Raw genomic sequence first — 25118 nt, 5'->3', positions numbered from 1 at the left:
ATGACGTACAAGAAGTGGAACCGGGTAGAGTACAAAAAAGATTGCTTTCAAAAAACCGTCACTGGATCGGGCGAATTCGTCGCGTGGATCGCGGATCAGCTTTTTATTTCCAAAAGAAGCCGCGTCGCGGTTTCTTGTCGTTTTTCTATCGTGCTCCTGCGGACCACTATGGAACTTTCGCAAAATTGATGTAATTTGATTGTGAATACACCCTGTATAAAGTGCCCTTCAGGTCTCGCAAAACTTTAAAGTTACGGCAAACTTCGGTAAATATTAAAATTTATACTGGTAATTGCAACTTAATATTTTCAAATATCCTTTCATCCTCTGTATTATAGACGAAACCTTAAACAATCTCTCGACACAGTTTACGATACTTTAAAGTTTTTCATTTATCACCCACAAAAGTGGAAATTTTTAGGATCTATTAGATTTTTTTGTCCATAAACGACTTACCCTGTATATAATTCCAACAATGTTCGAAATAGAGGCTATAGCCCTGAAACTCCTTAGTTCCTGATTTCCTGGTTTCCTGAAACGTGCGTACGTGATAATAGTAAGGCGAGAAATATGATACGAAACGAAAACTGTAAATTCAAAAATTGTAGCCCCTGATACGGCCTATAACACTGTTTGAACGGATTAGCTATTTCTTGTACGAAATTTGAATTACGGTTAGTAATTTACTGCCTAGAACAATTTTCAGGATCTTTTAGATTTTTGTCCATAACTAAAATACCTTGTATATAATCGAAAAAATGCGTGAAACAAAAGTGATATCGCCGGGTCTCCCACGTATCACGGTTATAAAAATTAAAAATTTTATTTACGCATATAGCATTTACATTATTATCACAATATAGTATAGACTAATAAAAATAGTAACACCAACACTTACAGTTGCTAGAGTACCAATTTGGATTAAAAACAGACATCTTTACTTTGCGATTAAAACTACTGAGAGAGTCGGAAAATAAATCAATACGCTCGTTATTTGTGAGTAAAATATTTGTCAGCTTGCACATTCGATTCATAGGCGAGTTAATGCCAAAATATTAAAACCAACATATGCCAGAAGATCTTCCCAACTTAAAACCTATCCCTCTAAGAAACTTAAGCTGCACACGCTTTATTCTTTCCTTGTAAATTGCATAGTATGGTTGCCAGACACAGCTAGCTAAAATTGAATGAACAAGCGCACAGTACAGCCCCCTATACGTAAAAATGTTCTCAAAACCCTTCAAAGTCCGAAAAACAAACCCAAGCAATCGAATAGATCTGTTAGTCATAAAATCAAAGTGATATGTAAATGTGAGCTCCGAATCGAGCCAAACTCCAAGATCTTTAACTAGGTTCTGTCTCTCGAGCGATCCAGAGTTCAAATGATAAGTGAAAGTTACTGGATTTTTATATCTGGCAAAGGTTACAATTTTCACCACCACAAAGAAAACCTAACAAGATCCTCCTGTAATCGATGACAATTAAGAGGTGATGCTATAACCTTATTGCTTCCGGTTAGTGATATTACTGCGAAACCAATTTAGAAGGTCTCCAAAGAGCTTCCTTACCAGAATGCCATGGTCACCCTGTCGAAGGCCTTGGAGAAGTCAGTATATATAGCATCTGCTTGATACCCATTCTCAAAGGCCCCCAACAGCGAACGCTCATAACCCAGGAGGTTCGAAACAGTTTGACCTTCCCTTGACAAAACTGCTGTTCGGTTATAATAACGCTTTTAAAATGATCGGATTCGGATCGGATGAATGGTGTTAGAGGAAAACATGTCTTTCTGGATGCAAAAATAACCACAAAAAAAAATTCAAAATAAAAAAATCTACTTCGCCTTTTTTTATATGTATGTTCCTTAAAAAGTATTTAATAAAAAAAAAAGTTACTGATTAGTAAGTATTTATTTTTGACCAACTATAACAAAGTTAATTAAACTCTCCACCATTTATAATGATATATATAATAATTCTAATTATTTATTAAAAACTAATTAATACAAAATGTTATTGATAAGTAACTATTGTTCTATCTATTAAAAAATTTGTTGTTGCTTTTTATTATTTTTTGTCGTATTTAACCATCAAGTCGGTTTATTTTTAACAAACTTTAACTAAATTAACTAAACTCTCCCCCATTTATAATGATGTACATAATAATTACAATTATTTATTGAAAAGGATTTAATAAAAAAAAAGTTACTGATTAGTAACTATTTTTCTATCGATTAAAACATTTGTTGTTGCTTTTTATTATTTTTTGTGGCTTTTAATCGTCAAGTCGATTTATTTTTGACCAATTTTAACTGAATTGATTAAATTCTCGCCATTTATAATTAGATATATAATAATTATAATTATTGATTGATTGATTATAGTTATTGATTAGTAATCATTTTTCTATAGACTAAAACATTTGTTGTTGGTATTTATAAGATTTTCGAAAGCTCTGGTGAAGAAAAAATTTTGGTTGTGTTTTGAGGTGGGCCTCCTTGCCTCACCCTTCCCTATTAGGCGCAAAACTGCTATAATAAATGGGTGGTTTATTAGTCAACTTTTTGAACAATTATGTTTCTTTTTGTTTCAGGTAAGTCACCAAAACTCCGGTCTATTTTGTAAGTACCTAGAATATTGTTCGTGTTAGCACAATTTTTGAAAGCCGTTCCGAGATGAAAATACTGCCCATAAAACAGTGTACGTGTATATCCATTAATATGGATTTAGTTTAGTAGATTCATGACTAAACATCACGGTTTTACAAAGAACTAAATAATTAAAATTCTAATAGAACCAATAATTAGTTATTCATTTGAAATGTAGCTTTAAGATCGTTTACATTATATTATAACTTTGTTTTTGATGTGTGTTTTAATTATAAGCGGTTTGTTTGTTTTCTTCCCGTAAATCTGTCAAAAATGATTTCTTAAAAGCGTTTTTTTCTTAATTTTTTATTGTGAGTTGTAATTGAGAATATTAGTCATATTTTATTATTGTTTTTGTTACTAACCACGGTAATTTAGTTTTGTGTTATACATTTTGACTTGCGATAATATGAATACCCGCGAAAATTGCGTTATTCTAGAAACTCCGGCGAAATTCCCAAATAGCTGGATATAGTAATTAATAATAGGCCAGAGGTTAATTAAAATTGATTCCATTTACCGGTGATGCGGAATTTAGTTGCATTATTGACTGGCGCTGCTTCTACGCGGATGCGGCGGCAAAATTGTACTGTTCTCGATATTTTTCAAAAACCCAAAACCAACATTTTTCAAAAAAAAATGTTTACGAAACTAAAGCGAGTAGTTTAAAGCTGAGAGAAACTCAAATCTTTTATAGTTGTAACTGAAATTGCATTTCAATATTTTCAATAACCTAAAATATGAATAAAACTAACCAAACTAAACCAAACCAAAAAAATGTATTTTAGAAAAAAATCTTCCTAATTATCCCCAATTCACAAACTAAAAACCTAATTTGTTATTTTCGATGCCAAGTGAAATTTACAATCAAAATAAAATGTTGTTATATACGTTTTACACATTATTCTGTTTTTATAATACCTTCGCAATACAGCTGAAATTTGTACCTATTGACATGTTTTGCCGTTTTTAAATATTTAGTGTTATCAATTGTTTGAGTCTAACAAATTTTACTAATTATGGACGTATGTAAGTAGTGAAATGAAAATGAGTCTTTGACAAAAATAATTTATTTCTAGTAATCACTATTGAAATGAAAAAAAAATGTTTTTATAATAATAATAAACTGTCTTTACTGAAGTTCAGATTATTACAGAATAAAAGTGGTGACATTCGCAAATTGCTTTCATGTAACCACAAGAAAAACAGTACCAACACCATAATTGTGAACAAAATACACCCCCATATATACCTGGTAAATACAAGAAATATAAACAATGTTAACGCTTTTTTGAAGGACTTTATTGTGAGGATGGACATAATTACATAACAAGCAAAATAGCGACAAGTACGGTAAACGGCATTTAACAAAATAAATCAGAACTAGAAGTTCAGATTTTCACGAAATTAAAAGGAGACCAACAAAACTGATTTGGGAAGCGAGAAGATTCAGCCGAATAAATAGAGGAAGACCGCAATTAACATGGCATTAGAACATAGCGAATATACTAAGAGAAAGAGCACTACGGATAATGGAAGCAGCTTAAAAGGTTAGAGTTAAGCAATAAAAGATCTTAAGTACTCTTTTTCACAACTAACTTTTATTCTTATACTTCAAGCTCTCGCCCAGGATTGTAGGCTTCATCAGGAAGACTAAAATTTATGGAAAAACACTCTATTACATTCTGTTATTTAGGAAATTTTTTTTATAAAAAATATAACAACAACAAGTTATAAATCTATTAGTACTTACAGAATGTGCAGTTAATTTAAACTCTAAAATATCAATCCAAAAGCACGTTGCCGGCATGTTATTGTCAACATTAAAAAATTTTGTTCTTTATTTAAAAATACACACGTTAAAGATTAGTTTAAACTAAAAGACAGACAACTTGGGATTGTAAATTAACACAACAACAACCCAAAGGGGGACGATCACAGATTCAAACAAGTTTATGTTTCTTTAAAATATCAAGGCATGTTAACAACAAATTTTATTTCTAAGTAAGAGTGAGATATGAGTAGAGGGGATAACGATTAGTAATTAACTGCTACCAATCGCAATACCAACCGAAAACAATTGAAATCACTACGCATGGAATTAGACCTAACATTATAGTTAGATAAGGAATAATAAAAAGTGACTGGCAAAATTCAACAATACCACTATACTTGTGTTGTATAAAAAGATGGTAATTTGTTCTTTTTTGTAATATTTTGACTAAGTAAATAATTGTAAATTACGCGCAACCCCTCCACATCTTTTTTTAAATTTATGCTTTTGTCACAGTTATAAATGTAACACATTTCAAGGAATTTACGTTTAAATAAACTAGACAGAACAGAAACCTCGTCGTAGGAAACTTGTGTCCCGTCTCATTCACGTGTTTGCTCAAACTCGTTGAGTTAGGTTTGTTTTTGCAGTCACTTCTGTGGCCTGCAGCCCTTTTTGAAACTTTTTGGGACGTTTGCCCTACATATATGAGGCCATTAGATTTTTTGAAAAATGGATTTTTGTCTTTTAGTTTGGTATAGAAAAGGTTAAGCTTATTAGCATTATAATTTGCAATAATAGTCCGATTTTCAATGTATTGTAATTTAAAATATTTTTGTTGTTGTTGCGTAGCTGAGATATTAGTGTTAGGTTGATGATTGTTAGGTATAGTGGTATCGTCTTCATAAAAAATAATTTTATTAATGAGAGATCTATGGTATTGATTCGAGATTAGGATATCTTTCAATCGTAGTAGGTTTTTTCTTTTAACGTAGGATGGCAAATTCTTAAGATTCTATTCTTTAAGGCCAACACTGTGTTAATTTTGTGTTTAATAGGATGATAAGACGTAAATGGGATAAACCTCCCTGAACTACACTTTTCTTGGTACCAATCGAACAGTAAGACGTTATCTGGCGTTCTAATCGCCTTTGTATTTAAGAAGGGGACCCCACAGTCGGACTCCTCCTCCACCGTGATTAAATGAGTTAAAGATATCTAATACCGTTTTAATTTGATTTTTTGGTACTGCCATCATCTATGTATTGAAAAATGAGAGGAAATGTGAAGTTAACGTTATTAGTTACATAATCAAGCAAACTATTCGTGACAAACGAGTTTATTTGACACGAGCGGAGCGAGTTTTTAATAAACGAGTGAGTTAAAAAGTTTACCGAACGTGTTGCATATGATACTTTTTCTACGACCATTAGTTTTTCGGTACATTTTCGCAAAACAACAAGAATACATTCACTGACATCACCGTCAGAATTGACAAACGTGAAAATTCAAAGCGGGGGAAATATCTCCGAAAACATCCTATTGCTCCCAAACCCGTGCGGTAAAATCCCGAAAATATCCGAAGTGACTCGAATCCGTGGGAAACGAAACTGACGTAGAAAAGTGACACCTCCCGCACACTAGATCGGTGTGTAATTAGGTATTTTACAGACGGGAGTAGAAAAAATAATTTAACTGTGTTATAGCTAAAAGATCTCTGGAAAATTACCGAAGTGCGTCTAGGAACGCAATATCTTAAACAATGTCTCGATTATGAATATTCCTCTGCAAAGTTTATCAAACAAGTACGACGGACCTTATTGAATTTAATATTGAGATTGTTACTATAAGGTTGTTCGGAAAGTCATTTCGTTTATTCCCGTCAGCGGACTTAATTACGTTTTTTCGAAACCAACTTCACACTTAAGCCGCATAACCATTATATGTCTTGAGAGCTGATATTGCAAGGCTTGTGTGTGAAAAAGTTCTATTAATTCTACGCAGTAGTTTTTGGTTGGTGCCCTTTTAAATATGGAGAGCAATAAGCAGCATTTTCGTCATATTTTACTTTTTTACTTCAGAAAAGGTAAAAATGCTGTCCAAGCGAGCAAAAAATTGACGGATGTGTATGGAGAAGGCGTGTTAACAGTACGCCAGTGCCAGAACTGGTTTGCAAAATTTCGATCCGGCAATTTTGATGTCGAAGATGCACCATGGTCTGGAAGGCCGGTCGAAGCTGACAAAGATGCGATAAAGGCATTAGTTGATGCAAATCGGCGAATAACCACACGAGAGATCGGTGAGAGATTAAATTTGTCGAATTCGACTGTTTATGGCCATTTGAAAGGCATGGGCTTAACCTCGAAGCTCGATGTGTGGGTGCCCCGTGTCCTTACGGAGCGAAATTTGTGTCGTCGCGTTGACGTGTGTGATTCGCTCCTCAAACGTCAAGAAAATGATCCATTTTTGAAGCGGATTATTACTGGGGGCGAAAAATGGGTTGTATACAACAATGTTAAACGCAAGAGGTCATGGAGCAGAAAAGATGAACCGGCTCAAAGCGTGTCAAAAGCCAACATTCACCAAAAAAAGGTGATGCTCTCCGTTTGGTGGGATGTCAAAGGAATCGTTTTTTTTGAGCTTTTGCCGGACAATATAACGATTAATTCAGAAGTCTATTGACATCAACTGGACAAATTGAATGATTCACTTAAAGAGAAGAGGCCCGAATTAATCAACAGGAAGGGTGTAGTGTTCCACCAGGATAATGCGAGACCTCACACAAGTTTGGTCACTCGCCAAAAACTTTTACAGCTTGAATGGGACGTACTGCAACATCCACCATATTCTCCAGATCTGGCGCCTTCCGACTACTATTTGTTCCGGTCCCTGCAAAATTTTTTGGATGGCAAAACCTTTACCTCAAATGAAGATGTCAAAAACCACCTGAACCAGTTTTTTGCCAGCAAGGACCAAAACTTTTATGAGAGGGGAATTATGTTACTGGCAGAAAGATGGCAAAAGGTGTTGGACCAGAATGGGCAATATTTAATTTAATAAAATATTTATTCATTATACGAAAACTGTCTTTCATGTTCCCCAAAAAAACGAAATGACTTTCCGAACAACCCAATAAATAGAAGCATTCTGAAGTCGTTGGAGTCTCCTCCTTATCTCGATTAAGTATAGCTGGCCAATAGACGATACTGCAATAAGCGACGTGGGATAAAACTGACATATCACAGAGCTTAAGTTTGACTTCGTTACTGAGAAAATGTTTATGAATATACGGTGCGCTCAACTTATACAAGGATTTTTGTAACATCGAGTCAACATGCTTAAAAAACCGGAAGTTATGGTCAAACCGTAATACTAAGTTTTTACAACCGTCTGAAGAAGGAAAGATAATCTTATCGTTTAACATAATCTTAAAAGAGGCGTTTTTTACAATATCTTCCCTTTTATTTCCAAATAATAACATTTGCGTTTTGTTAGAATTCAAAAAGATTGTTTGAGCCGCAGATACATCCGAAATTATTTTTAGATCTAAATTTATTTTAATAGTGGTATTCAAAGTTTTACTAGCAACAAAAGATAAATATTACTGAGTATTGATGAGATTTACAAAAATTAAGAAAATTAGAGAAGTCACCTGTATATACTGAGAACAGAATAGGTCCCAGGGGGAACACCCCTCTCCATAGCAATGCATCTGAATCAGTATTTCCTATAACTACCCTTTAATGATGATGATGAAAGAAGAGTACCTTTTATCCCGAATAACTTCAATTTAGCTACGAGAATGACATTATCCAAGGTGTCGAACGCTTTGCTATAGTCCAAGAGTATAGGACAAGAGCTTAATTTAGCTCTCAATCCGTAACCTAAAGCAAGGCAGAAGACGGGTTATGAAGAGGTAGAAAACCAGATTGAGTGTCTGGGAGGATTTTGTTATCGCACAGGAACCGACGAAATTGTTTAGCTGCATTTACATCTGAAATTATCTGACCAAACGCTACGCATCTTTCATGTCGTTATTTGATGCATGTCGAAGGCTCTTGATTTCCTGCTGTCCTAATTAGTTGAATGTTGCAGAAGAGATTGACCCGTTACGAGCGAGAAAAATTGATAATTTCAATACACATTTTAATACTTAGATAATTCAATAATAATGAAATTGGTTAATCATTAATGAAAAAATAAATTACGAAATAAAATATTTGAAACCGAATAAGTGGTAAAGTGGAAATTTGTCCTAAAATACAACTTCTTCAGCTCTAAATTCTTTAATTTATATCTTAGATCAGGATAAAGGATTGTTGGGCTCTTCTTTTTCAGAATTCGTTTTTGCTAGTTTAACACCTGGTGGCGATCGATCCTCTGAAAATACTTTTTTAATTACTCCATATTGTTGAAATGCGTTAAATATTTTTAAAAGATAACCATTACGCCCCTGGTAACCAATTTAGAAACTCGAAAATAATTTTTCTCTTACCGGTATAACAAATATTGTACTGCGAGAACAATGAGATTCCCTCGCGGATCGTTTTCTCAATTCACACACCACGCCGTTTTTCCAATATCGATCGTCAATCAATCCGCCGGTATCCACAATCAAAATGCGTCAAATTAAAACGCGGCGAGGCATAAATGATATACGGGCGACCCCCAAACCGTCGACCTAATTAATTTTATTAACCCCGTGACGTTAAAATAAATTTTACGGTTCCATTTTATCATACATATAGATCGATCGCACATGAATTATCGTTCGTTGCGACGCCGACGCCTACAACTGCACGTGTAATTTCGACCAAACGTCGGACGTCCTATAGTAATATGGGAACATAAAACCGTGTTCTCCTCGTCCATGTTAGCGATAATAGTTGTCAATGTCAATGTCCCCTGATTCAACACGACTTCTCCACTAATGCCCGATGATTGATTTGGTTTTCATTTGGGGTTCTTTTATGTAAGTTAAGTGTTAACGTCAAGCTAAACGTTAAGGATACCTAATATGGTGGATAAAAAATATCTCGTTCATAATTCGATACCTTTATCGATTCCATGTCTTGAACGAGGATATGAAGGAAAAATTTATATAATACTTATATTGACAAGCGCAGCTTGTTGCTGCTATGGGCACAATATTATTTTGTTTCAGGAAAATATATACAAAATAAATAAAATAGAAGCTAGAGTAAATTGGGAGCTAACTGAGCCCATAGATGTAACTACAGCTATAAGGCAAGAAGACTCACTAAGCTAAACGACACGATATAAAAGAACACAAACTTAAAAACCAAAACAAATAAATAAATCTGTAGTCCGACTAGTCGTTACATATACCGCTGAAACATAAGACACATATGTGGAATTGAAAACGTTAACACCTGGACAAGAAGTATAAAGCAAGAATGGAATCAACATATAAATAGAATGTCCGAACCAGGTAAAATATGGAACCACAACTTGTGATAGAAATTACATTGAAGGAAAACAGGCAGAAGTGCCTAATATAGAAGAAGAAGAAGAAGACATTGTGAGTCTAGTGAACACAGCACTTTAGTTGAGAAAGCACGACGACCAGCAGCAAAAAAGAGATATTGCAAAACAATCAGTTGAAGTTTTAAGAACCAAATCGTATGGTAAAACTTATTTCGTATATCAGTTCATGACAAAATCGGATAACATACTGCTTAGATTGCCACCTTATCACTGCGATTTGAGTCCTATAGAAATGGTATATGCCGAGTTAAAACGCAAAGCTAAGCGCAGTATATAAACAAAAAATGTCGGTCGATGTGATTGACGTAATTGAAAACCAGAGAGTGTGGGTTAATTATGTAGTTGTGGAAGTGGAATACAATTATAAAAAAACTGTAATGTATGTATTTATTATTTATATAGTTACAATTAAACAGTATGCAATGCAATATAATGTATTCATATATTTTGCGATTCAATTTCCGTACTACTACCCTAGGTCGATCTGTTTGATTGACAACAAATGCCTACAAGCAGATAGAAACGTTAATAGCTACATGAATTGCTATGTTAGCCCATGGAAAGGAGATGCATCTACAAGACAAATGTAGGGCGATGGAGTATTACATCAATGATACAACTCTGTTCACCTTACAATTCGCTGATGACCAAGTAGCGATAGGACAATGTAGAGAAGATATAGAGTAAATGGCCAAATGGTAATGGAAGAATACAAAAAATGGGGAATTGGAGTCTGCAACTTGATGACTATACAACTGTCAAAGAAGTGGATGGATACAAATATGTGAGTGTCATTTCCAGATAGAGAGAGAAAGGACAAATGGTCAAAAGTGTTCCACCTTATGAGCGAAAACAACTGAAACGGTTTGGACATGTCCAGAGAATGCAGGATGGCAGTATGCCAAAACAGATATCACAATGGACTCCATAGGCAAGAAAGAAGAGACGACGACCAAGAAAGACCTCAAAAACATCTCTGTAGTTTATAAATATTAATAAAAAAATTATTACCGATTGATTTGATTTGCTGAGTATGACCGCTCCATTTAGTTGCCATATGACGTCCTCTATCGACGTCGGGTCGCAGATAAAGATCCCACTGATACTACTACTGATTGTAATTAGCCCATATTATCCCAAGCATAAAAATAAATAAAAAATTACTTTTTTGCTCTGAAATTATTTATTTTGTTGCACTTAAGAAAACATTACTTGTGTCAACAAAAAAAATAAAAACTCGAAACGTAACAAAAAATACTGGTGCGTAAGCGCACCACTGGGAAAAATATGAAATAATGTTTTGGGGCACATAAGATGTAACATATAATTTATACACAAATATACAAAAGAAAGTTCAAACTCGACAGAAAGCAACTAAAAATAGATTGTTTTTCATGTAGAAACCGGATTTGATACACCCGGTTTCATTTTTGGTGACATTTTACAAAGCATCAAGTATGTAAATGCACATTACACGTATTACAAACGTAAATTGTGTGCCTCTTGCAAATTCTACAACTCCTTCGGACTTTATTAGTGATTATCATAACGCACTTCATCTATGGCAGGTGCAAGAATTCTTTGAGTAATTGTTTCATCAGTTTTTAAAAGTAGCAAAGCAATGTAAGATCTAAAATTAAATCAATCACTTTGTCATCAAAATTTTTCCAGAAAACCAATTTTTTAGTTCCTCACATGATCTAAATTCATCGGATATAGGTGTATGAGTGTACTCAATTTGACCTTTCTTCCATTTGGTAGTAGAAGCCAGCCTGTCAGTTCCAGAAAGCATACGTCTTCTTTTAAATTCCAGGGTTTCATCGTCTGATGAGTCCCATTCAGGTTCAGTAATTGATGAATTACAGGACAGCTGTATCATTCGGTGTATGTAACTCGAAAGTTCCAACTATATCAGTTGGCTCCCCAAACTCTTGTAGATTTATGTTATCGTTCCACGTCGGGTGAAATATATGTTCTGTAAATATTTTTTCACGTTATTTTAAGCATAAATTTACAAGCAAATTTAAATAATACTTACGACTTTCATTGTTATTGTCCTCATCCATCCCGATCTCCTCCGTAGCCGCCTCTAATTCCTTTTGAGTCAAATACCTCGGAAATTCCATATTGTTGGATGTTTATTCTACATGCGCTGACTTGTCTAGACTTGCAATAACAAAGTTTTGTTTCACAGAAAAAACCAGTGGTGCATTCGCGCACCAGTAAATATTTTCAAAAAATAAAGTATAATCAATATAGTATTTCCAATGTATGTTTTCTGGCAATACAAATCCAAAATATTTTTTTTACTATTGTGGATTTACTTGAAAATGTACAAATTTATGTACCGCTTTTGTTAACTTTAAATTAGCGATTTCTACGGTTTTATGTCCTTTAGTAGTGATAATAATAAAATTTCTAAATGGATGTGCAAATATATTTCCCGGATGTGACAAAAAAATCATAGACACTCAGAAAAAATGGGTTAATGAGAAAAAGCTATACGGGGTCTTCGATAGCTCGCTGTCTTTCTCCCTGGCTTTATATTCTGCGAAAACGAAACTCCCGAACGGTTGCCGTTTGCCCCGATGAGAGTTTTCGAGTGTATCCATTCACTGGCAAATTGCGAGGTCGTCGTATACAAATTGGAGGCAAATTGTATGAGCCTTTGATACCGCTGGCATACAGTAACGAAACTCATAGACTTCCCGTCGTTAAATCGTATCTTTGGGTCTTCCTCGCTTGGGGGCGGGGCGGGGATTAGGCGGTTTGCGTTTGGCCCGTTTCCATATTGAAAATTGAATTTCTTTCGGAAAAACCGCGCTCTTAAAAAGTTTCGTAATCAAATCCGACAGAGATTTGCCCGGAAACGGCGGCTAAATCCGCGCGATGGGAGACAGGGGGTGTGTATATTCTTCTCGGAGACAACAGTGGATTTTTGGCACTCCGCCATTTTCGATTTTAAATTATGTCGGCGGCGCAACAGGGACGCGCTTAGCATATGTTAAGAGAGAAATATGCTAGGCGTCTCGGCGCGTCTCGACGCGTGTGATAATTGGAGGTGTCGTCGGGCTTTAACCGACGCTTTTACGAATTTAAGGGTCCTAGATGGGAAAATGCTAAATGTGTGGAATATTTAGAAATACTGTTGGAAAAAATTCGTAGAATGCTGAACAACGATATTATTTATTTATTAACAGGCTGCTTGGGGCAGACCAGTTAAGGAGCAACACAAATTAAAAGCAATAAGAATAAAAAAAAGAAAAAAAAACTGGTATTACAAAAAACGCAAATGTAATAAAAATCGCCATAGGGTGTTACAGAATGAATGGGCCAAAGAATATCAGCATCTTCTTTACTGTTTACTAAACTTCTGGATTCTTCCTGCGTCGGTTATAATTCAGTCGAACTAGCTTTGGCTCGTATTTTACTCTGCACCTGCTTATATATTGTTTGAGGAGGGCGGAGCTAAATCAGGGGCATAAACACCGTCTCACGACAAAAATTTGACCGTTATAAGAAAAATACGTTCCAGATAAGACTTTTTCAATTAAGGTGAGAAGGTTTGATTCCAGATTCTCGTATTTAGTAAAGAGAAATTCTACGTCGAAACTAACCAGAATGTCTTGTGTATCTAACGTAATGCTTTTTAATTGTTCGAAGGGGTAATCCTGGTTTGTGAATTTTTGCGAGTCCGTAGAGACGAGGAATTTTAAAGTGATGAGGGATGATACACTTTTTCAAGGAGTCTGATAGAAAAGAAGCCTTAATAACGAATTTAAGGTTGCGTTCCATTGCGTTTATTAAGTTGACGATTTGAACCGTCTGTAACAATATCTTCAATTTTTCCTGACATTCATTTGTGTTCATAAGCATTTCCCTTATCTGCTTTTAGGATTACGATGTCGGGATTCGATTTTAAAATTTTTTGGGGCAATACGTTCAGGCTTTCCAATATCAGATTTAGGAGGTTTTGATTTTTTTAAGGATTTTTGGGGTTTCAAATCGAATTTCATTAGCTGTTGAGATGACAGTTTGTTTAGGATAGACTCGACATTTAAAATAATTTCCTCTTTTGGGATAATACGTGGAGCAAGGACGAAGTTGGAACCTTTTGAAAGAACTGATTTTTTCATTTCCGAAAGTGATTGCGTTGATATATTATCACAGTGTTTGGTAGCTGCGAAGGGTTTGATGGTTTTCCTAGTTTTGATGTTAGTTTTTCAAATTTGTGAATGTGATTTCGGGTAAAAGATAAAGGAAGACTTGAATCTTCGCCATGGATCATGTTTGGAAGGGTATCGAACTCGGATAGGGACAAGATGGAAGCAATTTGAAGATGCAGAGACAGAAGATCCTTATTTATTTGGTCTATTTCCTTACGAGAATGATCAATTCTTTCTCGAAGCAAAGTAAAACTAGATTTTCGATGAATTTTCTAAGCGGATGAGGTTTTGACATGATGGGATATTTTATAAAAATATGGGGATAAGGTTATGGTCCCTAAAACGTAACAAAAAGTCAGTGTACCGAATAATCTTACCAGTTTCAGTCGGTGATCTTCTAATTTTCTGTTTATGCGCTTGATGTCTTTTCCATAAAAGCTTGATAATTTTACAAAAACTGCGACTCAGATCTCTACCTGTCACCAATATGGGAATCAGTCATTCGAGACGGTGTTTGTCCCTCATTTAACTCCGCTCCCTCAAACAACATATTAGCAGTTACGAGCCAGTTTCAGTCAAGCTCTGAAGAATTCAACAGAATGATCGGCAAAACGCTAGAAATTATAGTCTGTGCACCTGTCCGAAAGTCAACACTGATAAAAGTAATTTTATTTTATCGTTTTTCATTATTTGCGTTCACAGTTTTAAAACTATAGGCATAAAATTCTCGTTTATAAGTTTTAATCCATGAGAAATTAGATGGTGAAATAAGTTTTGCAATAACAAATTTTATTTCGGGTATTTTCTAATAGAGACACTTCAATAATCTGAGGTGGTAGCTTTCTTTTCTAGATATTTAAATAATAAATCATGTACTTAATCGAAAACCTTTTCACAGACTGTGAAGAAAATGAATACGTTCTTTCTGAACTCACATATTTTCTGAATAAAAATCGAGAAAAAAGCTTGTCTTGTTTCGAGTCTAATGTACTTTACCTTAATACCATCTCTATAATATATATTTTTTTTTCTACTCCCGTCCTTAAAATAGCTAATTACACGCCGATCTAGCGTGCAGGAAGAGTCACTTTACCACGTCAGTTTCGTTTCCCACGGCTCCAAGGAACTTCGGATATTTCCGCTATTTTACGGTCGCAGAAAAAATATAGTATGCAACACGTTCGGTAAACTTTATAAGTCACTCGTTTATTAAACACTCGTTCCGCTCGTGTCAAATAAACTCGTGAGTCAAATTCCGTTTATCGCACTTTTTGCATAATATACTATTTCAGACTAATTAAATCATTATTCATTTGATGTTCTCATTCCAGCTGACTTAAACTTTCATAACGGTCGGTCTGGAATATTCCATTAAAAGCACTTAACCCAAACTAACATCAACTAAATTTTTTCGTCGTCGATAGAGCACCATCGAGCGGATAAATTAAACACGCGGCAGCTGTGAAAATTCAAAACGGTCCACATTTTAGGCGTAAAATCGCCGGCTGGTCCGCGAAAGTTTTGGAACATGTCGAAACTTTTCGGCGCAATGCACCCTCTGAATTGGCAGTTATCCTGTGTGAATTCGGGCCTGCTGAGAATAGTTATTTGCATACCGCGGGAAGAACCTTTAGGAACTTTGTCGGACCGCGCAATTCAACTAATCCTAACTTAATTGAACGTTTATTAGTTGCAGTAGCGAGGAGTTAAGCAAAAAGTCGTTTTTGGTTCGTTTATTGAACTGGTCGTGACCAGAAAACATAGTTTACAGAGTTTAATTAATGTCGTTGAGTTCTGAGTTCCTCTGAGCCGAATATACCCGATGTTTGACTCGATGAAACGTCTCGCTAGAAGCTTATATATCCACATAGAATAGGATCAAATTTGACAAAATTTTGTCCGTAACTTTACAGGTTGTGACACTCATCTTTTAACGAGAAAGACTTCATCTCGTATCCTCGTCGGTTGTCACCCAAATTAATCATTGTGACCTGAAATTACCCGCATAGATTCAAGAAAACGTCTCCCAAATAAATGTAAACAATATGATGTTATATAATACATAATACATTCAAATATGCAACTACTACTATTTACATTGAAAAAATTGTATATATAATATATATAAACATTTATCTCCTGTGGTTATAAAAGTAATGATCAGTCAATAATCCTGTTGACTTCTTCAGAGTTTACCTGATTCGAGGAGCTAAATAAGGGGCTTGAACACTATCTCAGCTAACTGATTCCCATATTGGTGAGAATGTCCATGCCTTTTAGCTCCGCCTCCTTAAACACTATATGTATAATTGAGTACTGAGTAGAATGCAGGCTATTTTTAGTTAAACTCTGAAGAAGCCAACAGGATTATTGACGAAACGTCAGCAAGTTCGAAACACCAACAAAATATTTGTAAATAGTTCCAAATTTGGATTACATTAGACGGAAATGTTGCATTATCAACAAGATGGTGTCTCATTCTGACTCTCGTTGGTTGAAACAGCCAATAATCAAAGCACTTATCCTAGCCTATTTCTATCAATGTTTAATATTTGCCTTGAACGGTCTGTATTTATTCAGAAAAGCGTTGCCGCTGTATCTCTAGTCACATTTTTTGCACTAACAACCTCCTTTTGGGTAATGACATTGACTACAACAGATAGCATTACTTCAAACTGTGTGTTCTCTTTGGCAAACCGATTGTCAGCACACGTATTCTTAATACTTCTAGATTCTAGAACATGCAGAATTTTTTGCAAAAATATTTTTTTCCCATAATTTATTTGTAAATGTTTTAATTTTTGGAAATTAGATACTCAACATCAGCCTCCCTGTACATCGCCAATATTAGTCATATTTTAGAAAACATAATTATACAGTTTCATTTAATCTTGGAATGGGTCCATTAAGGATATTTTCGTTCACAACTTATGCGGTTATGACGCACACGTTCTCGCGTGAAAAGTATTTCGTCCAGTTCGCTAGCTAGTTTTGATCATTTCCGCTTAAAATTCGAGCAAAAGATACTTGGTTGAACGCGTAGCAAGAAGCAAAATATTTCCCGTGAAATTTTTATTGCGTTTCAAAGGAATCGCAATTTTCCAAAGGTTGCCGCGCAGGTAGGTATTTAAATGATAATCCGCGTAACTGGAAATGCCTTTGTGGGCGCGCTTGCCGGGGGAGAAATTGAATTACCTCCGATAATAAGGCCGACGAAAAACGCAGTTTAATAATTAAATGTACAGTTGCTGGCTTCGCTAATTCGTTTCAGGGATTTGGCTGCCACTGCCCGCGCGATCGCCCTTATGCCTCCTGTGTTAACAGATTATAAAACTTGCTGTCCCTGGATAATCGAAAGATATAAGTTTCGCTAGCTTTATTTAATTACTTGCCGTTTCCATAGGTTTATGGAGGGCTGGGTGAGAAAGTAATAGCTTTTTATCGGATCGATTATGGTCGAATGATAAGTTTTGAGTAGTACCTTTTATGGAATAATAATAAATACTTATGATGAAAAAAACTCATGACTAAAGCGACCAAAAAACAATTTTATTTTGAGAAATAATCTCTCTAGTCAAAACTGAATTTCGATATCTTTTTCCTAACCTATAATATCAGCAAAAGAATTAATAGGTCAATATATATTCGCTGCTACTTTGTTTTATTCAAAATATTTTGAACAGTAGCTCGAGTTATTTTTAAGACCGATGCCCTATATGAGGACCGCACTTTAAATATAATATTGGTATTTTAACAGTAACGGTAACAGAATGAACATTAGGATTGAATAATATACTGAAAATATTAATAATAGCCATTATTGCAGATATTATAGGTTAAGAAGAACATATCACTAGCATTTTAGACCCTTATTTAGCTAGTTTTTGTTGAAGTAAAAGTGACATCGTTGCATTTAATTTTTGTGAGGAAATAAATTTTATTTGTTGTGATGTAGTTAAAACGTCCTCTAGAGGCGATACAACAAGCAAGGTTCGGTCATATTTCGAGTGCAATTTGCCAACTAGCACAGTCTTTCAAGGCTTAATTGAAATATTTGAAATATTGAAATATAATTCCCCATAACTTTGGAGGTTGTGACGCGCATTTTTTCTCCATCAAAAAATAGGGCACGGTGGCAGCTTTAAAGAGTTTATTTGCCGCTCTCGATAGTTCGGCCCCCGGCAACGCAAAGGGTAGACACCCCGTCCGACCACGACGGCGACGAGCAACAGTGAGGCGAGAGGCGTCGGTTTCTAGACGCTCTCGCGACGCTACGAGTTGGCGCAACCCCGAATCAATATACGAGGGGTCGAAATGAGGGGCGCAGGCCTGCCGTCCACCCCGTCGGCACCGAGACACTGCCGTTCAGTAGTTGAACACCGCTCGCGGCCACGTCGATCTCTGCCACGCGTTCCAATTTCGTCGACACGCCATTTTTTTTCTACATAGAGACGCGTCGCAAACCGTCCACTCAAGTACGGACACTGGTGATCGCGTTGGTGTCCGCGTGCTGGTGCCGCGTGTCCCGTATTTTAGGTTAGTGCTACGCGCTCTAGAGGCCATAGTGACACGTGTGCGTCGACTTGGGGGGGTAGTTATAAACAAGCCGCCATAGGGCAAGTAAAATAATTCTGCGACGTCGGCGGGCGAGAGGGTTGCTAAAGAACTCTTCATCTCGCTATACAGTCTGACCTTTTAATCAGCGATGCGCCACCCTCCAGATCTAATGCAGCCCTAGAGTAATCCTCCACTTTAGCCTTGAAAGGTGTAGCACGAATAAGTTTTGGTTAATTTTGAGCGCGCTGCTCTAGGGTAGTTTTGCTTAAAAGTGGTAAAATCAGCTTTGCTTTAATGGTTTGTTTATTAAATTATCAATACTTTCCATTTCCTCAATACGTCTATTTTATATGCGAATTCATTGATGTTGATTATTTGATTTGACTCCAGTAATATTTACTTCACCACATCCACCGTACTAACTCTACTAGTTCGCTCTATATTTAATCTTTAATCTAAAGCTGATAGATACGTGGATATTCTATGTGACACAGTCGGTAGGTAGCAGAAGAGTTCGGTAGGATAGAAGGTGACTGGTGGGGGAGGTTTTGCTCTGATGTTCGTTTAGAACGTTCGTATCCACACTACTTACGGTATACATAACATCTCTGATCAATTGCATCCAATCAACAGGTTAGGGAAACGATATTTTTGGCATTTGGCTGGGGGCCACGTCCAGTTCGCGCGGCAGGCCAAAACTCGCGACGGCGTCGGTCGAAAACGCGACAATAATGTCGACCAATTCGGCCGGTAAATAGACCCGAATTAGACGTTTTTCTTTCCGACCGTTCTTCGTCTTAATGGCGTCTCTGTTTCAGACAGCTTCCGGTAGAGTCGGTTTATTGGACAATTAGAAACGACGTATATACACGACAAGTACAACAGATGTTTATCGCACGTTGAAAAGGAACCTTTTAATTGAGTAAAGAATTTGGGGCTCACAGATCAATACATACCAAGTATTATCAAAAGTGACAAAAATATGGAAAATTTAGATTTGAAAAACGGAATGTTATGCACTAAATTCCTAATAAGCTTCGTTTTCGCCAAGTTGATAGATACCGATTGATTGGTGATAATTTTTTAAATAATAGTACAATTAATGTCTAAAATTAATTTTTACAGCTTATTTCAGTCCAAGCGGTGAATTTATTGTATAGGTTAAATTTCATTAGATTTTATTTAATAATCGTCCCATTTATACAATACAATAACTGTAACTACAATCAATACGTCTCAAAAAATATAAGGGATATTATTTTATTAATCCAAAATATTAAAATTTAATTGTTGTATTTTGTGTTACCTTTAATTGACATTGACAGCTATATGCACAGCCTACTTATACTCAAACATTTTGAAAACAGATAGCAGCAACCATAGGCAACTATGATTAACATGTGAAATAACAAAGTTGAATTTATTTGTGAAAAAACGTAGAAAATAGATGAAGGATAATTGATAGCGTCTATAACCCTATTTTTATAAAACGAGTAATGCTAAAAACCACAAATAGATGTTTGGTATCGCTTAAAATGTGCATTTTTAAAATATCGTTTTACTTTTCTGTAATAGAAAATTTTGTGTTTCTATAACTTTTCCAAAATAAATTTTTAGGCAAAATCCGAAAAATCAATTTTTAAAAGGGACACCCAGCATATTTTTCAATCATTGTCAAAAAACTTTTTTACCTTTCCAAAAATATCGCACGCTGGATGTTTTGCTTCAATTTTATTTAAAATAGAGTCTTCTTACCACTTGGGCAACCTAATTAATGGGAATCAGTTTTAGAAGATGGGGCCAAAAAACTATCATTTAATTTATAAGCAATTGTTGGTTTTAGAAACCGAGAAAAATAAAAAAACACCAAGACTAACTTTTATATATAAAGTAAAATAAAAGTAGTATCTGCTTCTATTATACCTACGTAAAAAGGTGATATTAAATAATAAATTTTAAATTTTAAATGATAATAATAATAATAAATAGTCTTTATTATAAAAAAAAACAATATACAATATTCATGTTTTTCAGCGAAAAGTAAACAGATAGCTCAAAAGCGGTGCAGTCTAGCTTTTAATAGCTACTCTACTGAACCGCTAGAGAACTATTTATGTAATTAATAAATTGCGCACTATTTAATGAACGTAAAATATGAAAAATAAGTGCAAAATCGGAAGAATCACAAAACTCTACTACACACTATAGAAAATGGAATTGAAGGTAAAGAATATAATAATAATAAATATAATCCCTTGCTAATAACATAATACGCAACACATTATTAGGAAAACTGTATTTGTAACAAATGATCTTTCTATCTTTTTTTAAATGAATATAAATAAACACGAATTGCGTTGAATGTGGAAGATCTACCAAACAAGGCACTCTGATGATGTGGCATCGTTAGTCTGTAAAGTCTGTTCATAGATATCAGAAAGTGACTAACTGATATGAATTAAGGAAAGACCCGGGCAAGCTGTAAGAATGAAATATGACCGAACAGGTTCGTACTTTGCTTAGAATTTAATTATTTGGGATTTTGTTAGGAAAGATACTAAACAATATTTATTTATTTATGTATGTATTAATGTTTAAATCTAAAATAAAATTACAAATTATTTTTATTACCTACTTAAATTACTTAAAATTATTCACATAATATATCAGTATCACTATCGCTATCATCTCCTGTTCTAATTATTATTTGTTTTATATTATTTGCAATATGGATATACAATGTTCTGTTTTTCTATATGTTTAACAGAATTTGTGGAGGGATGTTAAAAACTTCGGTCTCTATAAGTTTGAGGACATTGGACTTAACACGGAGAAAACATTGTTACGACAAATGGCAGATTTCAGTTGTAATATACAAGTGGTAAGGTGGAAGCCTTAAAACTGTATGCCCTAGATTTTTTGCATAATTATCATACACGTATTCCTTTTGTAGATTCAAGCTTTTTAGAACCTCAATTAATTGCTTTTTGGTATAATCTTTGTAAAAATAAATGTCGTTATTATACATGTAGTGCGGATTGTTGCTTTTGTGTCACATAAGGAACGGGTTTTAGTCAACTGTCTACTATGATAACTTGCATTGTCCATTTCGCTATTAGGAGGAAGGTTTGGAACTAGTTTGTTTTTAAACCAACTTTGAAATAAATCAGCGGTGGTGTCTTCATGGTAATCCAGAGAAGAATCTTTAATATTTTTCGCAGACATAGAAAGTCCATTTGGAATCCAACCATCTTTAGAGCTAGCATGCAAAATAGTTATTCTTTTACCTCTTTTCCAGGATATCTTAAGTGTAAATCCTAATTTTTTCTAGATATTCCAGCCGCCATTTCCGAATTATAATAGATTCAATTAAAACTTGACTTTTGTCAATTTTTTTAAATCAAAAACCCATGTGTTGAATACACTTCCATCAGGTAGTTCTGCAACTTTTAACACCGGTTTCATCTTTTTCAAGCCTCCTAATTAAGATATCATCGTATAACTGGTAAATTTTACGCCGTATTATATCTTGATCACTTTCATCTACACTCGGGAAAATGTCAGCATCGCTTCTTTTTTTCCTCGCTGAAATGGGATTATTCACAATTTTCCATACAGTTGATGTTAGAATTTTCGTCAAAATAAAACGAACACAAGTATTCTGCAACCCTACACACGCCATTAATAAAAAACCATACACTACATCACAGCAGTTAAAATGCCAGATAACAAGTGACTCACATAATTGTTTCCTTAGTCTAAAATTTGAAATATGCCTGTTATATATATAAGATTTTTAGTGAGAAATTTATATGCCTTTTGAAAGATATTGTTATTTGATGCAATTAAAGAATCACGTATAAGTAAACCAAAGGCTCCCTGGTTGACGAAAAATGTTAAAATATTTACGAATCAGAGAATCAGCTTTACAAAGATTTAAAAGAACTATATTACATCGTCTACAATAAGAAGGGAAAAGAGGATATATCCAGATTCACTGTGCATCGTAATTTTCTTATCAATATTGTTTTCATTGATGATATTGTCCCAAGGTAAGTTGTACATATCATGTTGAAAATTGTGGAGATTAAAGTTTCTGAAACAACGATACTTTAGAATCATAGGTTTTTAAAGCAATCCAAGATGCAACAAATTAATTTATTTTCCGAAATGTGATGGGTATCTAAAATGCAAGATTCGTTAGCAGGAAATCGCTCATTAACCAAAATCGCGCCAATCAACATAATATTAATTGCTGTAATTCTTGTGGGTTCGTTTATAACTTGACATAGATTGTAATTTTCAAAGGAGGGTCCTAGTGGATTGTCGTGATATTATATATATCTTATTTTTATCTTTTTATACCTGCTGTGTTTTTATATTTGAAAAAATCATAAAAATATCTGTTTCTGATCTGAAACGCCTTCTACGGACTCGTAAAAGGATTAATATCGTAACATTGACATGCCAATCGAAGCTCCTGTAAATGCTCGTTAAAACTAAACTAAGTTCGTCGAATCGGATTAGCCAAAAAAAAAAAACTTGAACTTTTTCCTCTTCCTCCACGCCTAATTTGACGAGATAGAAAAAAATGTTCAAACAAAAAGTTTCCTTATCTAGAATAGATTACGTCAAAACTAATTTCGATATTTGGAATATTTTTGAGAAAATCCGTTTTTTCTATTTTGCAGTTGAGTTCGCACCCCCTAGCGGTCAATTTATGAACTTGAAAGTAATTTCCATTTTTTTCTCTTTGCCAATTTTCCCATAAATATATGTTTTTTAAGTTGTAGAACTAACTGTTTCTGAGATATGGCCGGCGTCCTTTATTAATGCGTCACGCGGTATAAGGTGGACGTGCACTAAGAGTCCAAGCGAGTGCCCAAACAGGCCTTGTTTTCGTTACAGCGTCGATGGGGTTATAAAGCCAGACGCTACATAAATCGACCGATAAAAGTTCCCCTAAACACCCCGCCGCACACTCACTACTACTCCCCCACACGAATTACAACAGTGCCGCCGACTACAATGTTGCCGGCTCTCGCGTTAAAATTAAGTGAAGTTATTATTATACGGAAGGTAATTTTTCTGCTAATTAATCCCAACTGCAGCAGTAGTCGCAATCGATAGGTTACCGAGGGTTGACGGAGCTGCGTGGTGGGGGCGGTGACGACTCGCGTGACGATCAAAAGCGGTTAAAGGGTAAATAATTTTTCTCTTTTCTCTTACGCCCGATAGGATTTTGCCCTGTGGCGTTGAAACGGCCTCCGTACCCCCGGGGGCGGGTGGATTTTAATGAAAGTTTGGGAATTTTGGGAATTTCGACGAGCCGGCCCCACCGGAAACCGCCACCGGATAAGTCTGTTTCCCTTCCAATCAGTTGGAGGTTGGTATTAATTTAATAACTTTCCGATATCTTTTTGATGTGCCATATTAATCCAGTCAAAATAGACAAAAATAAGTCAAAACTTAGGCAAAATTCGCATCGAGCTGAAAACTGGCAGATACATTAAATATACCTTTGTACATGAAATGTCAAAGATCTCCTTCGACTTGCGCAAAAAAAATTATTCATGGTCAAACGTACAAAATTGAGGTTTTTTTCTCGAAAACGGTAAATTTTATCGTGAAAATAGGTCAGACAAAAGTTATAGAACACACAATTCTCTACAACAATTGTTCAGGCACTTTTTTCTCACGACCCACCATTCGTGAGATATTGCGGTTTCAACTAGCAGAAAATTCATATTTTACATAAATTACATTTAAACGCAGCGCATACACAGCATCGGACGTTTAATATTAATAAAAATAAGAAACTATGGTCATTTTTTAGTCATAACAGTAAGATTGTATTTGATGGTTATAGTAATCATATCAAAAATATTAAAGCTGCAGAAAAACGTCGTAAGACTACAAAAACATCTTCATTTTTTGATATCATTTTTGATCGATCTATGAAAGTTCCAACAAACCAACAACAATTTCTAGCAAATACTCACAATAAGTCTAGCTATCAGCTTAATGATGGTGATTTATGAGATTTTTTAGCCACTTAAGCAATAATTTTAATTTTTGTTACGAATTGAAGTTTCTGGTTTTCTTTCAAACCCAGCTCAACTTTTTTTTTCATAAACATAATAAACTAATCCAACAATCCACTCTTAAACTGCATAAGCAATAAATTGTGTGGAATTTATTAATGTTAAATAAAATTTAAATGACAAATAACAAAAATTTAAAATTTTGGTACTGTTAGTTTGGTGACTTCACCTTCAAAAATTATTTAGTAACCTGTTATAACTTGTTCTAACTTAGAGTAAGTAATAATTTTGCAACATATAAATGGAGCAAACCTTGTCAATAATTGAATTTTTTTAATAAATTTCAAAATTGCAAATTTACAAAAAATGTCTGAACTCTACTGGCTACTTTCTCGTCTAATGTAAGAAGTATATATTTTTTT

General features: G+C 34.8%; 1 protein-coding gene across 6 annotated transcripts in view; it reads left to right on the top strand.

The window, feature by feature from the left end:
* LOC132701789 (protein unc-13 homolog B) overlaps positions 1–25118 on the top strand; it is a 196632-nt gene that overhangs the window by 104755 nt on the left and 66759 nt on the right. Inside the window, exon 1 of one of the 6 annotated variants that reach the window (XM_060669976.1) lies at positions 18246–18631. The exons of the other annotated variants lie outside the window; for them this stretch is intronic. The gene's annotated coding sequence lies outside the window, so the exon portion shown is untranslated. Of the gene's footprint in view, positions 1–18245; positions 18632–25118 lie in introns of those variants that run through there. 6 annotated transcript variants of the gene reach the window in all.

Source organism: Cylas formicarius, unplaced genomic scaffold (assembly GCF_029955315.1).
Source record: "Cylas formicarius isolate icCylForm1 unplaced genomic scaffold, icCylForm1.1 PGA_scaffold_5__7_contigs__length_24384050, whole genome shotgun sequence".
Taxonomy (NCBI): domain Eukaryota; kingdom Metazoa; phylum Arthropoda; class Insecta; order Coleoptera; family Brentidae; genus Cylas; species Cylas formicarius.
The sequence above is the reverse complement of the archived record's forward strand: the minus strand, read 5'-3'. Positions and strand labels throughout refer to the sequence as shown.